Genomic DNA, 21999 nt, shown 5'->3' on the forward strand with positions numbered 1-21999 from the left:
AGGTGAGAGATGGGATTGGCAGAGAGAAAGGCTTGGGCCCACTGGAGAGCTTTACTTCGCAGAGAAATGATGATGAGTCTGATTTTACTGTGGTCGGTCTGATAGAATCGGGGAGCTTGTTGACAGATTAACTGGCACTGCAGCAAAAATCCTCCGCAGGCTTCCACATCCCCGAAGAAAGGTTCCGGTTGGAGTCGGATGTTTTCGGGTGCGGACGGCGATCCGGAAGCGGAAGAAACTGGGATGACAGGAGTATGGGCTGTGGCAGGCGAAACCTGGGAAAACTGGCTGGTTAGTTCATGTAAGGTCTGAGACATACCATCTAGGCGATGAAAGAGATCCTGCTGGGCCGCAGCCATTTGTGACAGAGCGTCCGCTTGACGTCCCAGCATAATGCCTTGTTGGGAAACGGCTAATCTGAGTCCTTCTGGGTCAGCTGGGTTGGAGTTATGGCCAGTCCGTTCTGTCATGGCTACAGAACACTTTTCGAACCCAGATGCTGAAACCCAGAAGGAACACAGCGGGAGGCAAGCGTGGCAGGTAAGAGGTTTAATACGTGGAGCAGGAAACAGAGCGTGAGCAGGACTGGATGTCGGTTCCAAACTAGAGGCAGAAGTTAGCGGCGTCACTGGTGGATTTCTCCGTAGGCAGATGTTGGTGGAGGATGGGAGACTTGAAGAGGCAGAGGCTCGTGGTGGGTCAGCAGGAGAGGACAGATTGGTGAGACCGGCTGGAAACTGATTCTGGCGACCACTCGTGGTACTGGATTCCATCAGGGGCAACGGACTGGCGAAGACTGATGATCCTGTGGCTCCTTATGAAGGCGGATGAGATGATGAGGTAAGTGGTCGCAGGTGGGGAGAATCAGCAGCCAAACGGAGAGGAGAGGGGGAGGAGTCTGACAGAGGAACCATATCAGTACTGGTAATAAGCATTTAATAGGATACAACTTAAACAATTAAATGGAAAATTAAAAATTCATTTGAACACAATAAACCAACATCAACCATACACTATACACTACATTTAAAACGCATGTCGTGGATTCCAGAATGTAGTGTGTGAGCCATGTAACATACACATTCAACTATGTAAACACCTAGTCTGGTAAAAAAACAGTGTTCACCGGTTTAGTTTCACGGGTCATCTAGATCATGTGCCTTCCAACTATTACAAGCAGAAAATGGAGTCTTTAGACTTAAAATTGTGTCCCACATGTAAAAATGAATGATGTCCCAGATGTAAAAATGTGTTTTTACTATGTAGTTATTTGTTGCAAAGTGACACTGACAACACTGAAAAATTCCTTCAGCAGCACAGCACAGATGTACGACAGAATTTTTTTGTTTTTTGTTCCTCACAGGAAAAAAAGTTGAAATGTCGAGATTAAAGTCGAAATAGATTTAAGCCCTACTATCAGCTACAAGATTTGATGAAGAACCCAAAATGCAGAGACGGGAGTCACACGGTTCAAAGGCAAAGGGTTTCATTTCTCATAAATAAAAAGCGCTGCTGAGCAGGGAAACAAAACAAAACAAACTGTGGAAACAGGCAAAGGGGGCAGAAGACAGTATGGACCAGCACAGAGGAAGGCAGAGACAAGACTTATATTCAAACAGAACTGACCAGACACAGGTCAAAATGGTCAGGGACCAGGGAAGTAAAACTCAAAGCCATGACATGAAGAAAAGCTTTAAAAAAAACAGGAAGCAGAACTCATAATGACAGAAACAAAATGGAAGCAAAAACTAAGGCAAAAACCCAAACCATGACAGTAGCCCACCTAAAGGAACCACTCTGAGATTCCATAAAGTCAACCCAAGGAAGAGAGAAGGGGACCCAGAGGAAAACCTTCTATGGGTAACGGAGTCCATGGAGGCTGGCACACTGGCGGGGCAGATAAGAACCGTTTGGAGGACGGTTAGGATGCAGCGAAGTCCATCGAGGCGAGAGGGCGTCCAAGAGACCGCGCTGCCTGGTGAGGCGGGCCCGGAGGACAGCTGAGAGGCCGTGCTGTACAGCGAGGCAGAAAGGGTGAATGATCCTTTATAAAAAGTATAAATCAATTAAATAAAGGAACATTCACTTTGTATGTTCTCAAACTGTGGGGCGCGCCTCCCTGGAGGGGACGCGGAGGCATTACATCCATTATTCATGCATTTCTCTATTCTTCAACAAATCTGATCACAGTTGCAATGAAAGACAGGTGTAGGTATCCAGTCTGTACTGGTCGCAAATCCAAAATGCATCAATGTCCCCTGCGGCATTACCATTCTTTGAAGACGTTAAAACCCTTGTTAACAACAATAATTACTTTGTCTTCACATGGAAAATTCTCAGCACCTTGTACTTTATTTGCACAGGGTTTACTAGACGGAAGCCCAGGGGCCTTAATGGTGTTGAGGTGCAAACAGGAACTCTCTGCAGTGTTAATGAGCTTGGTTTGGCAAACTCTGATACATGATTCCACCTAAACACCATTTGAATCACAATGTGTTAAAATAACACTTTAAGAGTGGTAATAAACTTTGGTTTGTTTAAACCCGAAATTTCAACTCTCCAGTTTTTGCTGTAAAATGTTTCATGTAAATAAATCCACACAGAAAGTATATTGTGAAGTAAAATTGTATATAATATAATATAATAAAATACATATCATGGTGAATAATAAAATGAAATATAAAAGTTTGCTCTCGTTTAGAACTGATATCACTCCAAAAAAAAGGAAAATGACAAAGCCAATTCAACTGAACTTCTTGTTGTGTTTTTGTACAGAGTTTCTGTCTCTTGAGTCACTGTGTGTCTAGCGCAGTAATAAACAGCAGAATCCTCAGCTCTCAGACTGTTCATCTGCAGATACACCTGCTTTCTGCCGTTGTCTCTGGAGATGGTGAAGCGGTTTTTCACTGACTCTGAGTAGTAGATGTAGTTGCTGCCAGAGTTGATATAAGCAATCCATTCCAGTCCTTTTCCTGCAGGCTGTCTGATCCAAGCTATAGAGGGATCACCACTAAACCCTGAATATGTACAAGTCAGTTTGTGGGGTTCTCCAGGTCTTTTAACCACTGATTCAGATTCAGTCAGTGTTTGACCCCTGATACCTGCAGAACAACAAGCAGCATATTAATGCAGTTAGAAGAACTTTCTACCATTTTGTTTGTTCAGCACAATTTCTTACCAGGTAAGACACAAAAGAAAAAGAGAAAAACAAGCAAACAAGCAGGTTTGATCATTGTTGAAGTCATTTGTCTTTGTTCTGTCTGTAGCTTCTTTGTCAGATTGAATCACTGAACTTTGCTTTATATAAGAAGAAACTGAAAATGTCCATTTTGCATAAACTCCTCCTTAAAATATTCAGATGAACTCAAATGATTTCTCTTATTTCAGATCACAACTTTGTGAAAAATAAACGTCATGTTTAAAGGTTATTCTAGGAGTTTGTATGGTATTGTTAACACCCACAACATGTTTTTATAAATCATGTATAAACGTTATTTTATTTATTTATTTTTTTACACATTTGTCATTTTAAAAGATATTTCACTGAACTCGAAACATTCAATATTCCATATATTACACAAATTCCTTTGTTTGTTTTTTTAATCTGAACTGTAATCCGTTACTGACAAAAGTAATTCAATTACTGTGATTCATTGCTTTGTAATTCATTACCCACAACACTGTTTATTAGTTGGCTGCATGCAGGAAGCCAAATTAATTATTTTATGAAATTTAAAGACATGTAAAAATATCTTTTTTTTTAAAAACAATTGTTGCTTTTAATGGAAGAAAGACAACATTTGCCACCAGTTCTTCCCTGAGGTCCTTTTTTCTTGCAGTTTCTCATGTTCCTTCTTCCTGATTTTAACATCTCTTGGTAACATCGCCTGTCCATCCTGGAAGAGGATCCCTCCTTCCTGTCGACATCCCTGAGGTTTCTTCTTTTTTTTTTATCTGTTTTTTTTAGGAGTTTTTTCTTACCAAGAAGGAGGGTCTAAGGGCAGCGATGCCCAGTTTGTCTTTGTCTGTTTAGATTGGTTAGGCAGTCAGCTGTTGTATTTTATAACTGAAGCATGTTGAGACAACTGTGTTGTCATATTGGACAATAAAAATGTAAATGAATTGAATTGAATTGGTATTACCACATCATCCACAACGGCTTTCCTCTGTTCTTTATCCACCGCTACAATGTCTGCTGGTTCACCATTACCATGCAGTCTGTGACTGGAAGGATCTTTGCTCTCTCATTCTCCACCACTTTAGGAGGTGTTTCCCACTTTGATCTTGGGGTTTTCAGTTCATATTCTGCACACATGTTCCTGTATACTATTCCAGTCACTTGGTTGAGATGCTCCATATGCTTTCTCTGCCAGCATCTTACACCCTGCAGTTTTGTGTTGGATTGATTTAGTTCTCTCTTCACACAGCCTACACTTTTGGGTCTTATCTGGTGTGGTAGATCAGGATCTCTATTCCTCTGGTGCTCAGGCTTCCCTCCTGTGTTGACAGGATGAGTGTTTCTGTGCTGTCCTGTAGACAAGCCCTTTAGCTGTTGGTAGGACCGATTAAAATATTTCTGCAGGTATAATATTATGTTTACCTGTGTAATGTTTACCCACCTCTGGGGATTAAAGAGTGTGTCGAGATCAATTTATTCTTTGAATAACTTTGTTCTATTTATTTGAATTAATTTAATCTTTGTTTCTGTTTTAAGTTTATTAATTTTCATGTATAAATTAACTACTTGCTAATCTTATCTTTACCTCCGTTTAGAAGCTTCAATGCAAAAACTTTTTACAGAAAATGAAACTGATGGTGAATAAACCTTTTTAGCCAATTATGATGTACTGTACAAAAAAAATTATCCCGTTGACATTATTAAAATTACTTCTATGTATTTTTTACAAAGACAACTTGTTTGGTTTTTATAGCTGCTGAGTTTTTGTCCAGGTTTGTGTTTGTTTGTATCACTGTGGTGCATCCTCACACAGTAATACACAGCTGTGTCTTCAGGCTGCAGATTCTGTCCTGTTATTGTCACTGTTCCTGCAGAAGTGTCTCTGCTGTGGCTGATTTTGTTTTTCAGAGCATCATTTTGATTTGAGCTCCCATCATAGTAAATATGAAAAATCCAGTCCATTGGTTTTCCTTCTCGCTGTCTGATCCAGCCTGTTGCATAGCCATAGGTGCTATCAGTCAGTGAATATCCAGAAACCTGACAGCTGATGGTCAAAGACTGTCCAGGCTGAACAACCTTTGAGTCTGGCTGGATGAGATCAATACTGTCCACACCTGTGGAAACACAAACCAACATCATCTCCATCATTCATCTGAATCTGAAATGTTTCTGATCTGATTATTGCTGTGAATCCACTGAAATCTCCTCACAGGATCCAGCTGTCAGCAGCAGCATCAGAGCTGCAGAGAACATGGTTGATGCTGAAGATGAACTCACTGAGGGCTTTCCAACTCACACACTCACACTTCACTTCCTTATATGAACACTGTATTTGATTTGCATAGTGTTTAATGAAAATTGTATTTAAATAATGTGAATGGCCATTTTGAGGTCTTTTATTTTAGTGAACCTTAGATTCAATGAATGTAAAAAAAGGAAAAGAAAATAATTTCAAGAACCAGTCTGGACACAGCTCTATTGTAGTTATAAAAGACAAAATGTTTTGGGCATGCAGAATATTTAATGTTTCAGGTGAGACTTATTACGCAGCCATTGTTTGACCTTGAACAGATCAGGGTGCTATGGATCTCTAAACAGAAACCCTACAGGGAACCGAGGCTGATCAAAACCCAGTCTGTGTCAGAGAGGAATCAAATATGTTTAGAATCATTACTTTTTGCTTAACTAGTTTACTGAAAAAAGGTAGAGAAAGAAAAAAAAGATTGCTTTAGGGTTATTTTGCTTCTCTAAAGTTAGAGATGTTTTAATGTCCAAACACAGAAGAGGTTTTAGATTTAAAGAACTGAGTGAAAAAAAATACAGTTTTTTTGCCAATTAAATTCAAAGAGTAAGGAAAATAAAAATTCCAACCAAATTACTTTGTTGCTGCTAAGATGAAATATTTCATACAGATAAAATCACACACAAAACATATACACTGTAATTATCAATGTCTGGCTTAGATCTTACACAATATGATAAAATACTGCTAGAGTAAGTTAGAGTAAATAATATATGGATGTTATAAAACTTTGTTCTTGTTTAGAATAGGTATAGCCCAACAAAAGGCCTGGCCAAAATAAATTGACTAAAGTAGGAAAATGACAAATCCACCCAAACTAAATGTCAGAATCAGCGCCTCTCTTTAACAAGCCCACAAAAAGTATCAAGTATTAAATAAAAAACTTAAAACAAAAAAACAACAACAATTAAATAAAATATTGACAGAGACAGAAAAAAAACACATCTCATTTTTCCTAAAGCTGTTGTTATTTTACTCCTTTGAAAGGGTTTTTGGAAAATATCAATTTTCCCTTTTTTGCATTCACTGGATAATATTTAAAAGAACGGGTGAGCTCTATTTTGTTCATGTTGTGTTTTTGTACAGAGTTTCTGTCTCTTGAGTCACTGTGTGTGTCTAGCGCAGTAATAAACAGCAGAATCCTCAGCTCTCAGACTGTTCATCTGCAGATACAGCTGCTGTCTGCTGTTGTCTCTGGAGATGGTGAAGCGGTTTTTCACTGACTCTGAGTAGTAGATGCTGCCGCTGCCAGAGCTGATATAAGCGATCCATTCCAGTCCTTTTCCAGGAGCCTGTCTGATCCAGCTCATGGCATAGCTGCTGAAATCAATTCCAGAGGGTGAACAGGTCAGTCTGTTGGATTCTCCAGGTCTTTTAACCACAGATTCAGACTGAATCAGAGTCTGTCCATCAATAACTGGGAAAGAAAATCAGAAAACTGGATTTAAAAAAAGGAAAACATCAGAAATCTACAATATCTGCATGATGATGTTCACCTGCATAACAGAGAGTTAAAAGCAGCAGTCCTGTCCTACAGTCCATCATGTTCAACTGAGTTCAGTGTCTCTGCTGTCATCTCTGCTGTCAGATAAATAGAGGAGGAAGACGTCCATGTTTGCATTGACTCCACCTCACAGAAGACATTCAGCTCCATCAGAATTCACATTTGAATCAGAAAATACTTTCTTCAGATCTAATTAAATGATTTGACTTTTCTTTTTCCTTTTCTTTTTTTTTTTTTACTTTAAGTTTAGTTCAAATCGTTTCATGATCATGCTACCCTGCGACAGACTGGCGACCTGTCCAGGATGTCCCCTGCCTTCGCCCATAAGTGGCCGGGATAGGCTCCAGCAGCCCCAAGACCCCGAAAACATAAGAAGTAGATGAAGATGATCATGCTGTAGGTGACTTCCTTTGTTGAATTCTTGTCACATTTTTTTCATCATATCTTTATCAATATTTCTTTGTTGTTTCAATAGGTATTATTCATTATAGTAGAAATTCTTTAGGTAATATTTTTTAATGAACTTTTTATGCTTTTTTAGTCAATATTTCACAATAAATATTGGGTTGAGTAAAAGACAAGAGTCCATTGGGTCCTAATTTTAAAGTATTCGGTATGAGTCAGCCTGGACTTGAAATCACAACATTCCAGTTACAGGGCAGTCACCCTAACCACAAGGCCAGAGAGTCGATGTAGAAACATGACTACGTTCTTATTAGAATTAATCTAAATCTAGCTAAGGTAAAGTGAGTTCAGAATACAGCAATTATATTTTCTTTAATGAGACTCACAGGATCCAGCAGCAACAAAACTACAGACAACCTGATGATGATCATCTGATGTTTTTACATGCAGCTTTATGAACGTTATAAATGCTGTATTTGCATAGAATCTACAACACTATGAATCAAATTGTTTTACTTGAATCTGTGAATAATCAGTTACAACGAACATTTTTAGAAAGAGCTTTGAATATTTCATTCAAGTCTTTTGTGCAAATATTAGATTGAAAAGTTTTAATTTAGTGTAGAAACAGAACAAAACTAAGGAAAATAAGATCATTTTAAACGTCATGTCTTGTATTTAACCTCCTTCTTTATTTAAAAAAAAAAAGCAAATACATCATATGTGTTACAAAGTCACAAGCATAAAGTGTCAGTTACAATTTTTTTTGATAAATTTTTATTTTCAGGTTTTGCTAAACACAATGACATAAGTATTTACATCATATAGATTAACTCATTCTCACTCCGAAAATAAAATAAAATTGCTTTTCTTTGACATTTTGAAAAGACACTATCGATTATTTGATTAATGTCACAGTTTTTATTTTTTTATGCTTTTGTTTATTTTACAAGTTCCTCTTTCTAGATTTTCTTAAGTCCCAGTGCTTGCTGGAGTCCTCTTCATTCATTTAATAAGTAAAACATTGCAGCACTTGTTATTCTCTGATTTTCTTGAATTGGTTTTATTAAAGTTTCATAAAATGTTTTTAGTTGATTTAACATTTTCTAAATGAGTCTTAACAACTTTGAGCACAGTGTTGAGCTGTTGGTTAACTAAAGCAAATCAGTGAAACAGAGACAGAAGTTTCTTCATTACTGCAGATGATCTGACTGACAGTTTGTGACCACAAGCTAAACTGAATCTCAATTCTGAACTTTCACTTTTGAAAAGATGAATAATTTGCACTGACTCTTTTTTTCAGTTTTATAAGAAAGTGATTTTTGATGTGAGAGCGCCCCCTGTGATCTGTTGTCAAGTCATCAGTTCTGAGTGTTTTTGCTCAGATCTGCTGAGGGTTATACAGATAAAAAATCAAATGTGACTTCATATTTTTTGAAAATTTGTTGATTTACCTAATTTTTCAAACACTGAAAAGATAAAAAAGAAAAAAAATTAGATTTGAAAGTCACAATAGAGAAAATTGCTTTAAAACAGATCCCACTTGAGCCAAAAAAAATTATTAGGTATATTTCCAAAAGTACATATCTACAACAAAGGTGAGAGGGCGTTTATAAATTAAACACTGTCTGATCCAGCTGGAAAAACACTTACAGTCCAAGCATAACCCAATGGTTCCAACAAATGCTGTCAGGAAAGAATTAAAAGAATTACTTATATTTTAAAAGACAAAGTAAAATAATTTGAAAATATATGGCAACCTTTCATACATTTTGTGAAGAATATGGATCCTGTAGAATAGAATGTTGATTGTTATTTTTGGATGGTATATTAGACCTCTGTTATTACTTTTTTACTTTCTTAATTTGTAGTTTGTTATATTTATATTCTTAATTTTGTCAATGTCTAAGGAGAGGCACTCTTGTTCTTGGGGTGGGGGGTTGTTAAAATAAGACTGTGAATAAGAAAAAGCATTACCTACATACTGTTAATAAAAGTTGCAATTTTTGTAATGGCTGAATCGAGTGAAATGTAAAAACTGTTTCTAATTTTTTATTGCATTGAAAATGTAATGAAAAGAATGTGGCAAAAAAATGGAGTTGGTCCAGAGGGATATTGTAAAGCTGCTCAGGTTTCTTCTGTCACTGTTGTTGAGCGCAGTAATAAACAGCAGAATCCTCAGCTCTCAGACTGTTCATCTGCAGATACACCTGCTGTCTGCTGTTGTCTCTGGAGATGGTGAAGCGGTTTTTCACTGACTCTGAGTAGTAGATGCTGCTGCTGCCAGAGCTGATATAAGCGATCCATTCCAGTCCTTTTCCTGCAGCCTGTCTGATCCAGGCTATATAGGGATCACTACTAAACCCTGAATATGTACAAGTCAGTTTGTGGGGTTCTCCAGGACTTTTAACCACTGATTCAGATTCAGTCAGTGTTTGACCCCTGATACCTGCAGAACAACAAGCAGCATATTAATGCAGTTAGAAGAACTTTCTACCATTTTGTTTGTTCAGCACAATTTCTTACCAGGTAAGACACAAAAGAAAAAGAGAAAAACAAGCAAACAAACAGGTCTGATCATTTTTGAAGTCATTTGTCTTTGTTCTGTCTGCAGCTTCTTTGTCAGATTGAATCACTGAACTTTGCTTCATATAAGAAGAAACTGAAAAAGTCCATTTTGCATAAACTCCTCCTTAAAATATTCTGATGAGCTCAAATGATTTCTCTTATTTCAGATCACAAACTTCTGAAAAACAAAATTCATATTAAAAAGTTATTTTAGGAATTTGTCTGGTATTGTTAACACCCACATGTTTTTATAAATCATATATAAATGTTTACTATGCTTTTTTTTAAATATTAAAGATATTTCACTGCACATTTAATATTTGGTTGAAAAAAAAAAGAAGGAGGTTACACAAATTACTTTGTTTTTTTAGTCCCCAATGGTTTACTGGACCAAAATATGAGAAATGAAGTAATGAGGGTCTTTGTAGTGTAGTTATTTAATTTATTACTTAAATTTGAACTGTAGATCATTAATCCCTAACTGACAAAAGTCATTAAATTACAGTGATTCATTGCTTTGTAATTCATTTCCCACAACACTGCTTATTAGTTGGCTGGATGAAGCCAAATTAATTATTTTTTAAAGTATAAAGACATGTAAAAATAACTATTTTTAAAACAATTGCTGCTTTTAATGGAAGAAAGACACAATTTAACACTTTTCTTGTAAACTTAATTTAAAAAATTCAATACAGTTTTAAAATACTGTAATGGGTATTTCATGACTTCTACCCACCCGTAGTTTCTCACCCAAGCTTGGATCCTAATACCAAAGGTCTGGGAGATTCAGGGTCCTGTTCAATATCCTAGCTGTTCCCTGAACTGTGCTTTTCTGGAAAGAGATGTTTGACGTTTTTCCAGAGATCTGCTGTAGTTGTACAATTTACTGACCTGCGGTGTTCTGATCACCACAGGCACCACTGTCACCTTCACCTTACAGGTCTTCTCCAGTTCTTCCCTGAGGCCCTTGTTTTCTCCAGTTTCTCATGTTTCTTCTTCCTAATGTTACCATCTCTTGGTAACATCAGATAAGGTAATTTTTCTTTAACAGTCCTGTTATGTTGCCTGTCCGTCCTGGAAGAGGATCCCTCCTTCATTTGGACATCCCTGATGCTTTTTCTTTTTGTTTTGTGAAATCTGTTTTTCTTAGGAGTCTTTTCTAACCAAGAATAGGGTCTAAGGGCAGGGATGCCCAGGTTAGCTTTGTCTGTTTGTTTTTTTTAGCAATCAGCTGTTGTATGTTATAACTTTATAATTTTATAACTTGAGAAATAAAAATAAAACTGAATTGAATTCAAATAAATTAAATTGAATTCAATGGAATTCAATACCAGCAGTCTAAGCCAGCTGTGGCCTGGACTGTTGTGGAGGCAAAAACTATATCCTGGGAGGAGTTCAGTGAGTCCATGGAGAAAGACTATCAGTTGGCCTCGAAGAGATTCTGGCTAACCATCCGGCGCTTCAGGAGGGGAAAGCAGTTTTCTACAGGCACCGTTTTCAGTGCAGGTGGGGAGCTGTTGACTTCGACTGGGAACATTGTCGGGCAGTAAGGAAGAACATAAACACTCATCGAGCACACCTTTATGAGGTTCCATTTGTGCCAAAAATCTGTTTTTGTGTCCACTGTCTATGTCTTTGGTCGTCTCACTTTGTCGTCAGGACTTAGCAACCGTTGCTACTGTCGATAGCTCCGGTCGTTAGCTACTGTCGATAGCTACGGTGTTTGCTACTGTCGATAGCTACTGTCGTTAGCTACGGTGTTTGCTACTGTCGTTAGCTACGACGTTTCCCCGTGTTTTGTCGTTAGATGTTCTCGTTTTTCAAATTTTGCCAAAGTCGTCAGAAAAGTCCTTTGTACGGCCGGTAAATTTTTTCCTGTACTACCACGGAACGAAAAAGAAATGTTTATCAAAGCAGACGTCAGGGTTAACCATGACAACACGTTTTTAAGATGAACTTTATTTTGATATTCCCTCAAACGCGTATTGCCAGAAAGGGTGGGGGGGGGGGGGGGGGGGGGGCATGCATACAACGCTTGACACGAAAACAAAGTGGCGCATTACCGCCACCATCTGATCTGGAGGCGAACTACTTCTATTTAACGCGGAGAATGACACATAATAAATATGAACATTTTACGAAGACTATTTATGAATGTTCTGTGTTCTGATCATGAAAAACGTGGCTGATTTATTAATAATAAAATTACAAACACATTGGTGTTGATTTAATGTATTTGTTCAGAAATAAACCCTCAAGTCATTAGTCCATGGCAATATTTATTTTTTTGCCGCTGAACGATTTACGGGGGCCTTGCAAGGAGGCCTTTAAAATATCTTCGATGAGTTACCTTCTCAAATTTTAGTGGGTCGAGTCACTAATTATGAATATAACAGTCGAAAACTGACTGTTTTTTGAGCTTTTCTTTTTAATCTATTTATGTGACCATGAGATGGCGCACTCGGGACCAGTATAAGGCTTATTAGTCCGTCTGATCCTCGTTTATCCATCAGATTTGTAACAACATATTTTATAAAGATCAGTCATTTTTCAAAATAATTTTAAATAATCGTTTCATCACAAGATTAAATTAAAGCCACACTCTAAATAACTTTAAACGGGAACGTGAAACCGTTGTACGCATGCACCCCCCCCCCCCCCCCTTTCTGGGAGTGCGCGTTTGCAGGATTGTCAATAAAGGTTTTTTTTTTTTTAAGTGTTTTGTTCCGTGATAATACGGGAAACAATTTATCGACCGTACAAAAGACTTCTCTGACGACCTTTGCAAAATTTGAAATACAACAAGATGTAAGGACACGACATGGTGAGAGAACGTAGCATACGACACTAGCAACGGTTGCTAAGGATCTTCCTGACGACACGTGAAACGACTTGGCAAACGACACTAGCAACGGTTGCTAAGGATCTTCCTGACGACATGATGAGACGACATAGCAAACGACACTAGCAACGGTTGCTAAGGATCTTCCTGACGTCGTAGTTAGACGACATGGGATAAGGACAATGACAAAGATAAAGTTTAAGGATAAAGCAAGCATATACATCACAAAGTTAATACAAAGTAATAATCAAAGAATCATGGGCATGCAGAAGATATTGCTTAGTAATACATAGACATGAACCAATGTAAAATGAACTCGTTCAATAGACATAGACAATGAGCCCAAAGCATAGACAGTGGACGCAAAAACACGATCAGTAGACATAGACAATGGACCAAAGACATAACAGTATACGCAAAAACACATTTTGATATTTTTGGCACAAATGGAACCTCATACACCTTTGCACAAATAGTTTGTGTGACTGAATGAAATGTTTCACATGTGTTGGTCTGAAGGCATAAGTATGTGTGTGTGAACATGAGTTGTATTGTGTACATTGTATCAAAACAAATTAAGATGAAAAAGGTTTAGCCAAAATTACAAAAGGGTAAATTCAAATTCAGTGTGTCAAAAGACTCATAATCCCTGTTGTAGCAGTAAAATATGTCTGACACGAGAGGCTTTCAGCTCTGATCTGTTTCCTCAGCTGTTGGACATGACAAGTTAAAAAATAAAAAATAATTAAATAAAAGTGTTCCATGAGTAAACTTTATTTGATGTAGGACTTTTTCTCATTTTTTTGATGATAAAAATGTACTCTAAATAGTAAGATGAGCTAAAGAAAAAAAAATCCAGACATTTTTTTGTCAGGATTTGTCAGAGTTTCTGTCTCTTGACTCTAGCTCAGTAATAAACAGCAGAATCCTCAGCTCTCAGACTGTTCATCTGCAGATACAGCTGCTGTCTGCTGTTGTCTCTGGAGATGATGAAGCGGTTTTTCACTGACTCTGAGTAGTAGATGATGCTGCTTTCAGTGCTGATCAAAGTAATACATTCCAGTCATTTTCCTACAGTCTGACCAAGAGCATTATTTTGTCTTAAAGTTCCACCTCCCCACTGATGAAAAATCCAGTCCATTGGTTTTCCTTCTCGCTGTCTTTATCCAGCCTGTTCCATAGCTGCCATCAGTCAGTGAATATCCAGAAACCTGACAGCTGATGGTCAAAGACTGTCCAGGCTGAACAACCTTTGAGTCTGGCTGGATGAGATCAATACTGTCCACACCTGTGGAAACACAAACCAACATCATCTCCATCATTCATCTGAATCTGAAATGGTTCTGATCTGATTATTGCTGTGAATCCACTGAAATCTCCTCACAGGATCCAGCTGTCAGCAGCAGCATCAGAGCTGCAGAGAACATGGTTGATGCTGAAGATGAACTCACTGAGGTCTTTCTGACTCACACACTCACACTTCACTTCCTTATAATCAAAAACACATTTGCATAATGTTACATGAAAATAATATTTAAATAATGTGAATAACCATTTTTAAGTATTTTATTTTAATGAACTTTTGATTCAATTAATTTTAAAAGAGAAAAGTAAATATTTTCAATAACCAGTCTGGATGCAGCTGTAACCCTTGTGCTATCCTAGGCACTTTAACGTTGGGAGTTGGGTCATCTAGACCCACTAGACAGTGCTCTGAACCTTTTTTCTTCAATGATTTGTGATCTTCACTGGTGTCCATGGATTACATGAAATCTTTCCACCTTTATCATGGTAGGGAAAACACGTCAATGTAAGAGTGGGGTCATCTAAGATAGCACAAGGGGTATTGTAGAATGTTTTGGGCATGCAGATCATGGAACATTTAATGTTTCAGGTGAGACTTATTACGCAGCCATTGTTTGACCTTGAACACATCATCATTGTTGTTTCCTGATCACACAGGGAGCTGCGGATCTTTCAACAGAAACCCTACAGGGAACCGAGGCTGATCAAACCCCAGCCTCTGTTTGAGAGGCATCAAATATGTTTAGAATCATTACTTTTTGTTTCAATAGTTTACTAAAAATAAGGTTGATAAAGAAAAATAACATAAAAATTGTCTAATATTTTTTTTGCTTCTCTAAACTTAGAGATGTTTCAATGTCTAAACACATAAGAGGTTTTAGATTTAAAGAACTGATTGAAAAAAAACCTTTTCATTTTGCCAGTTAAATTCAAACGTCATCATAAAAACATTTCTAACAAAATTACATGCTGCTAAAATAAAATATTTTGTGTAGATAAAATCACACACAAACCTTAAAGACTGTAAAATCTAACACAATATGATAAAATACTAAAGTGGAGTAAGTTTTAGTAAATTATATATGGATGTTATAAAACTTTGTTCTTGTTTAGAATACAGTGGTATGAGAAAATTTGGGCACCCCTGATAATTTTCAAGATTTTCTTCATAAATCATTGGTTGTTTGAATCATCAATTTCAGTTAAATATATCATATAGCAGATGAACACAATGATATTTGAGAAGTGAAATTAAGTTTATTGGGTTTAAAGAAACTGTGCTATAGTTACTTAAACAAAAATAGGCAGGTGCGTAAATTTGAGCACCCTTGTTGTTTTATTGATTTGACTACCTTTAGCAATAATTGGTGGAACACAAAATTTATTTTATAAGCTCATTGACCCTTGACTTACACACACATGTAAAGCCAATCATGAGAAGAGGTGTTTAAGGTGGCCAAGAGCAAGTTTTTCTCCTCTTTGCATCTTCTCTGAAGAACGTCAACATGGGAACCTCAAAACAGCTGTCAGATGACCTGAAAACAAAGATTTTTCAACATCATTGTTTAGGTGAAGGATACAAAAAGTTTGCTGAGAGACTTCAGCTGTCAATTTCCACTTTGAGGAATATAGTGAGAAAATGGAAGACCACAGGCACAGTTCAAGCAAAGGCCCGGAGTGGCCGGCCCAGAAAAATCTCAGATAGGTAGAAGCTAAGGATGGTGAGAACAATCAAACTCAACCCACAGACCAGTGGGGTATTCCAGGAAGCATGTTTAAACTAGCCTGACTTTAAGCCTGAACTCTGGCTGAAATCCGCCTGAACTTGCTTACTCTGGGTATGTCGGTTCCAAAAGACCGGATATGAGTTGGCGTAATTACGCTCGACTTGGTAACCCTGGGTTAATGCACGTGCATGTCAAGTACATAAAGACATTCTCAATGGATCGCCGATTTCTGGAGTCACCATGGAAACACGTGGAAAAAAGAAAGCGCTATACTTCGGTGAGACGGAGTCTGAGGTTTTAATGATGGCGTATGAAGATTATACGTCCATAAAAAAAGTAATATGGCTGCATCATCAAAAGAAAGAGTTTCTGCTTGTAGTAAGAACAGACAAAGTAAACGCACAAGTTTCTGATCTTATTTCCATTTTCCTTGTGACGCATAAATATATAACTTATCCAATTTTGCCACCTTAAATGAATTACCTCTATTGGTAACAATTAATTGAGTAAAATTTAATCAACCTAATTTCTTACGTCTATAAAACTAAATAATTGTTCATACAACTCAAATTTATGTATTTATCTAACTAAATGTCATATTACTCCAATTCAATTAAGATCTTTTCCATCTTAATTATTTATATTTCTTGATCTCTCATATGTCTAAGTATGAGCCGGCAGATATGCTCATTTTTATAACAATAAAAAAGGACGGGGGGAAAAAAAAGCACGTTGCGCAAAACTTCATTAAAGAATTTTCCATAATATCATTACAATAAGCACCGGTAGGGGTGCGATATAAACTAATCATCCTCTCCTTCACTCTTACTCATGGTGCAGAGACATAAGCACAGTAGGAATAAACAATTCAGCAAAACATGGCACAACACAATAAAACAGCTAAACAACTAAACACATTTGGTCAAAAACCCACACTTAAACAAAAATCCGTCCAGACAGGCAAAGGAAATGGTATCCCACAATCCTTTGCGGTGCCGATCTAACAGCAGCACCAAAGTTACACCTACTTAATTTAATTAATTTGAATGAAAGTAAAATAACTGTCTGAAAACTGTGTGTTATTTTTAAACTGACTTAACAAACAAATGATTTATCTTAACTGAAGCAAATAATTAAGTTAGATCAAAGTAAAAAAGTTTAATTTTCCAACATCCATATGTGATCTTATCATCCTCTCACGGTGAAAAAAGTATTATCTGAGCTTCTTCATCCTGAAAACCTACACAACAAAAATAGCAACAATGAAGTAAAATATTGACAAGACAAGAAAAAACACATCTCATTTTCTCTGAAGCTGTTTTTATTTTACTTCTTTAAAAGGGTTTTTGCAAATATCCGTTTTCCCCTTTTTTGCATTCACTGTTCTGTAGAATAATATTTTAAAGAAAGATTGGACAGCTTTTTGCTTCATGTGTTGTTTTTGTACAGAGTTTCTGTCTCTTGAGTCACTGTGTCTCTTCTGGCGCAGTAATAAACAGCAGAATCCTCAACTCTCAGACTGTTCATCTGCAAATACAGCTGCTGTCTGCTGTTGTCTCTGGAGATGGTGAAGCGGTTTTTCACTGACTCTGAGTAGTAGATGCTGGTGACGTCGATAAAAGCGATCCATTCTAGTCCTTCTCCAGGAGCCTGTCTGATCCAGCTCATTTGATAGCTGCTGAAAGTGAATCCAGAGGCTGAACAGGTCAGTCTGTGGGACTCTCCAGGTCTTTTAACCACAGATTCAGACTCAGTCAGAGTCTGTCCATCAACAACTGGGAAGGAAAATTAAAAATCTGGATTTAAAAAAAGGAAAACATGATAAATCTACAATATCTGCCTGATGATGTTCACCTGCATAACAGAGAGTTAAAAGCAGCAGTCCTGTCCTACAGTCCATCATGTTCAACTGAGTTCAGTGTCTCTGCTGTCATCTCTGCTGTCAGATAAATAGAGGAGGAAGACGTCCATGTTTGCATTGACTCCACCTCACAGAAGACATTCAGCTCCATCAGAATTCACATTTGAATCAGAAAATACTTTTTTTCTGATCTAATAAAATCATTCCACTTTTGTTTTCTCTTTCTTTTTATCTTTAAGTTTAGTTAAAAATAAATGTTCACAATTATTCTGTAGGTGGCTTCCTATGTTGAATTCCTGCACCATTTTCTTTTTATATTTCTTTATTAAGTGTCTTTGTTGTCTCAAAAGGTATTACTCATAAACATAGAAATTCTTTATGTAATATTTTTTTTACTTATTTTACTTTTTTTAAAAACTTTTTCAGTCAACATAATACAGTAAATATTGAACTGAGTAAAAGACAATCGATGATCAGATTTAAGTTTTTTTTTTTTTTTTTCAGATAATCCACCAGAATGTGTAACAGCATAAAAGAATAAAGCTTTTGTATATTTAAAATCTTAGTAGATTTTAGGAAAATGCAAATATAAACCCAATAAATAAAAAAACAAATACTCTTTTCCTCAACTTGTTAACATTTTCTTTAATTTATGAACAGTGAAAGTAAAAATAGGAAATTGAGCCACAGCAAGAGGATGTGACTTTAATAAATGTTATAAACAATTTTAAAAGCTTTGAAAAAAAGTGTCTTGACTGTTAATATAATTCGATGTAATTCATTATTTTAATTTGATGGCATATTTTTCTAGGATATGTTGGTAACGCTCTCTTTTACAGTATAGTACTTACAGTGTACTTAAGTGGTATTTACATGGTACTTATAGTGTAACTACTGGGTACTTACATGGTACTTTTTATGGAATTTACTGGGTACTTACAGTGTGTTTACATGGTACTTTCTATGGGACTTTACTAGGTACTTACATGGTACTTTTTGTGTCTACTCTGTACTTACATGGTACATACTGTGTATTTATATGGTACTATTTGGTTCATACCTATGTGTTACATACTGGGTATTTATAATATTCTTACTGGGTATTTACATGTTGTGCAAAGGTGTCTTTTATGGTACTTACCACATGTAAGAACAAGGTAAGTACAAATAAAGTACCTTGACCTTTAGGTCTGCACTCGCTTCATGTTTCATGGTATTTACCATGAATTTACCACAGAAACTACCCCTTAATTACACTGAAACTGTAACTGTAAAAGAAAGTCAGCCCTATTTCCACTCAACTACATGGTACTTTCATCACGAAATACTGGGTATGTTCACTTGAATATTACTTGGTACTTACCCCTTAAGTACAATGAAACTGTAACTGTAAAAGAAAGTCAGCCCTATTTCCACTCTATTACATGGTACTTTCAGTAGTAAATGCTGGGTATGTACACATATTACCTTCCTGTGCAGTGTACATACACACTTGGTCTTCTGACCTCACCAAATGAGACAATGCTAACCTGTTGGTAAAGGTCAAATAACTACATTGTAAAAACATATTCTGGCCTGATTACTTCTTGTAACATGAGGCAAGTTTAAAGAGAAACAAGACAGCAGTGAAAACAACAATCTTTAATATGATACATGTCTGCAGCATACAAAGTGTCATCACAATGAAATAGGTTTTAAGTACAAAACAGTGCAAAGGAGAATTCTAAAAAACACATTATTGGCCTGAGGGTCGTGCTTTTTGTCCATCAAAATTCTTTCAGCAGAGTTTGGTAACGGTGCAGGACTTCTTCAAGGTTTGTAACTGCAAGGAAATTCACAATATGAGCTCAAGTGAACATAAAAAGCAGAACGACTTTGATGAAATACAAAATAAATTTTACTTATTTAATCATTTCTGTAATGAGTTTGATAAATCTCTATGATTTTTTTATCGCTTTGACTGTAATGCTTGAAATTAATCAATTATCCTCATTTAAAAACATGATAATAAATTATTCAAAACTTAACTTTTTTAAAATATTGTTGTAAAAATGAACTTGTTTTAATATATATTATATAATGTCAGGAAAATATGTAAAACAACAAGGCTAAATATTTACTTTTAATACTAAAAACACCCCGAGTGTGTGTTTTTGTTAACTAGGTCGGGGCAAGTAAAGTTGCAAATTCCCAGCGCACTTGAATGCAGCACAACTACCCCCAAAGTGAACGTGCATTAATCCGGAGAGCCTCGAGGCGCGCGCAACAGTTTGAATTTCTCTTCATCTGGCAGGTAAGCCAGTGTTTTTGTTTTTTTTAAATATTGGTTAAATTACATGTAAATATTTAAACTGATCAAACTTTATAGTGTTTTTGTTTTTTTTAAATATTGGTTAAATTACATGTAAATATTTAAACTGATCAAACTTTATAAAGAAGCTAACCTCGTGATTTCAAGCCACTATCTCTGTGTTTGAAACGTGACGTAAGAGCATGTCTACCTTACTCCAATAATTTCAGTTATTTCATGTATACATTTTCAAAGTTTGTAATGAAAATCTACAAACATTGTTGTTACTTACCAGGAGAGTGGCACCTGTAAAACAAGCACGTAGACTAAATGATAAAGTCTGTTGTTCTGTGCTCGTTTGACTGAGCGCACGTCTTTCTGGGAAAATCAAAGAAAGGCGTTTATTTAAAATAATGATGACGTACTTCCGTCTTTTTACCGCTTTAGATCAGCTGTGGTGAAGAAGACATTCCAGACGAATCCACAGGAGAGTAAGCTAAAGTAAGTTAAATCCACCAAGTGGACATATTATTTACATTAATGAAGAGTTTAACTGCCTTTTCCCCATTTTCTTTTCTTTCGCCGTTTTTATTTTATTTTTATTTATTTATTTATTTTCAAATATGAGATAGAGACAACAATACCACCCAACAGTGAATGTAACTGTTTGAAAATGTAAAACATATTTTTGTGAATAACTGTGTTGAATTTGAAATTGCCTATTTATTTCTTTTTTCCTTTTCTTTTACACTGCAATGTTTTTCATGCTAATGCAAATTGTAGGTGCGAATAATATTTATAAAGAAGAAATACACACAGCAATTGCCAATTAAAACATTGCTTTTGTCATTCTTTGTCTAAACAAATTAGATTTTTTATGGCAATTTTGATTTTTTTTCTTTGATTTCTTTTTTGTTGTTCTTGTTTATGTAACTAAAATATAAAGTTGTGAATAATCTATCATGTTCATAAATGAGGATAATTGATTAATTTCAAGCATTACAGTCAAAGCGAAAAAGAATTCACAGAAATGTATCAAACTCATTACAGAAATGATTAAATAAGTAAAATTTATTTTGTATTTCATCAAAGTCGTTATGCTTTTTATGTTCACTTGATCTCATATTGTGAATTTTCTTGCAGTTACAAACCTTGAAGAAGTCCTGCACCGTTACCAAACTCTGCTGAAAGAATTTTGACGGACAAAAAGCACGACCCTCAGGCCAATAATGTGTTTTTTGGAATGCTCCTTTGTACTGTTTTGTACTTAAAACCTATTTCATTGTGATGACACTTTGTATGCTGCAGACATGTATCATATTAAAGATTGTTCTTTTCACTGCTGTCTTGTTTCTTTTTAAACTTGCCTCATGTTACAAGAAGTAATCAGGCCAGAATATGTTTTTACAATGTAGTTATTTGACCTTTACCAACAAGTTAGCATTGTCTCATTTGGTGAGGTCAGAAGACCAAGTGTGTATGTACACTGCACAGGAAGGTAATACGTGTACATACCCAGCATTTACTACTGAAAGTACCATGTAATAGAGTGGAAATAGGGCTGACTTTCTTTTACAGTTACAGTTTCATTGTACTTAAGGGGTAAGTACCAAGTAATATTCAAGTGAACATACCCAGTATTTCGTGATGAAAGTACCATGTAGTTGAGTGGAAATAGGGCTGACTTTCTTTTACAGTTACAGTTTCAGTGTACTTAAGGGGTAGTTTCTGTGGTAAATTCATGGTAAATACCATGAAACATGCAGCGAGTGCAGACCTAAAGGTCAAAGTACTTTATTTGTACTTACCTTGTTCTTACATGTGGTAAGTACCATAAAAGACACCTTTGCACAACATGTAAATACCCAGTAAGAATATTATAAAAACTGAAGGAATTTATTTTTGTGGTTCTTATTTCTCCTAGGTTTTTATCTTATCTTTATTTCTTTGAAGGTTTTCTTTCAGGTTTACTGTGTGTGGGTTTCAGTCATTTCAATTAAAAGGGACTTCCTGATAA

General features: G+C 36.2%; 1 long non-coding RNA gene and 1 pseudogene across 1 annotated transcript; one reads left to right on the forward strand and one right to left on the reverse strand.

Moving 5' to 3' along the window:
* Window positions 1–13706: 13706 nt before the first annotated feature.
* Window positions 13707–14226, reverse strand: LOC144994179 (immunoglobulin heavy variable 3-30 pseudogene; annotated as a pseudogene).
* A 5701-nt stretch (window positions 14227–19927) lies between these two features.
* LOC144994283 (uncharacterized) lies at window positions 19928–21286 on the forward strand. Its single transcript, XR_013657737.1, has 3 exons — window positions 19928–19985; window positions 20430–20483; window positions 21126–21286. It is a non-coding gene; the product is annotated as an uncharacterized LOC144994283 (long non-coding RNA).
* The last annotated feature ends 713 nt before the right edge of the window (window positions 21287–21999 follow it).

Source organism: Oryzias latipes, chromosome 8 (genome assembly GCF_053564925.1).
Source record: "Oryzias latipes strain Hd-rR chromosome 8, Olatipes_Hd-rR_3.1".
Classification (NCBI taxonomy): domain Eukaryota; kingdom Metazoa; phylum Chordata; class Actinopteri; order Beloniformes; family Adrianichthyidae; genus Oryzias; species Oryzias latipes.